At 32.3% G+C, this 1,469-nt stretch overlaps 1 non-coding gene across 1 annotated transcript; it reads right to left on the bottom strand.

Moving 5' to 3' along the window:
- Positions 1 to 1,123: 1,123 nt before the first annotated feature.
- LOC122283574 lies at positions 1,124 to 1,227 on the bottom strand. The gene has a single exon (XR_006230972.1). It is a non-coding gene; the product is annotated as a small nucleolar RNA R71 (small nucleolar RNA).
- Between the last annotated feature and the right edge of the window lie 242 nt (positions 1,228 to 1,469).

Below are 1,469 nucleotides of genomic sequence, written 5' to 3' on the forward strand. Positions count from 1 at the left end.
AAATTAATCGGAAACAATATCATAAATTATTAGACTGATCCTCGAAACCTTAGTCTTTTTCCATTCATTTTATCATTTTAGTTTGATTCATTTTATCAATCTTCATTTGATTGCACGTTTCTTTTAGTAATTTCGTTTCATTATCTGAATTTATTTTCTTTATCACAAAAGTCAATCCCTGTGGATTCGATCCTGTAAGATACTACAACACCTGTATACTTGCAGGTAAAACTGCACTAGAGTTTTGATTCATTAATTTGAGTCAGAGTTTAGTCGCAACAAGTTTTTGGCGCCGTTGCCGGGGATTGCAACGTGTGATAATTGTTTTTTTTGTTTTTAGAAAAAAAAAAAATTTAGTAATCTTTTGCTAATTATTTTTCATATCCTTTTTGCAGGTACGATTTGTTTTCCAGAAAAGAGAGCATGTAACATTGCTTCCATCTTCATACCATTTGGTAATCTCATTCAAAAAAATATATATATATATAAATAAATAGATAAAAAAATAAAAAAAAAATTTACTTTCTTGCTTGTTTTGCATTTTGTTTATTTTGTTTATTTTTAATATTTGAATGTGCTTGATCCTCTATGATGAATGATCTCGTGGCAACATGATCAAACGGGTAGATTGAGAAGAGAGGAAATTGTTTTAAAAGAATTGGTTAATACTTTGTGAGGTGATTCTGAAAATTCTCATACCATGGCTGACAATCGTAGTGTTCATGACGAACTAGAAAATGAAGAGGCACAAAATAATCTGCAAATGAGAACTTTGCGTGAATATTTGCAGCCTACAAGGACAAGTACTCCATCTTGTATGATTTTTCCTACGAATATGGGAAATTTTGATTTAAAACCGGGAGTAATCCAATTACTTCCCAAGTTTCATGGCTTGGATTCAGAAAGTCCTTATTTGCATCTAAAAGAATTTGAAGAAGTTTGTGCAACTTTACAAAACCAAACTATCAATGATGATGTTGTTAGATTAAAGTTGTTTCCATTCTCTTTGAAAGAAAAAGCTAAGAATTGGTTGAACTCCTTGAGACCAAGATCTATTGGCACATGGCAAGAAATGCAAAGGGAATTTCTAAAAAAGTTTTTTCCTACTCATAGGACCAACACTCTTCGCAGAAATATTATGAATTTTTCTCAAAAGGAAAATGAAACATTTTTTCAGTGTTGGGAACGTTTTAAAGAATTGTTGCTAACTTGCCCACATCATGGCTATGAAACTTGGCGCACCATTAGTTTCTTCTATGAAGGTTTAACATCTCAAATGCGTCAGTTTGTAGAAATGATGTGTAATGGTGATTTTCTAAATAAAGATCCTGATGACGCTTGGGACTATTTTGACCAGTTAGCTGAAAATGCCCAATCTTGGGATAACACAGATCGTTCTGATTGGTCAAATAAGCCCAAACTCAGTGCCATGTCTCAAGAAGGTATGTATGTTCTTAAAGGAAATGATG

Source organism: Carya illinoinensis, chromosome 11, assembly GCF_018687715.1.
Source record: "Carya illinoinensis cultivar Pawnee chromosome 11, C.illinoinensisPawnee_v1, whole genome shotgun sequence".
NCBI classification, from domain to species: domain Eukaryota; kingdom Viridiplantae; phylum Streptophyta; class Magnoliopsida; order Fagales; family Juglandaceae; genus Carya; species Carya illinoinensis.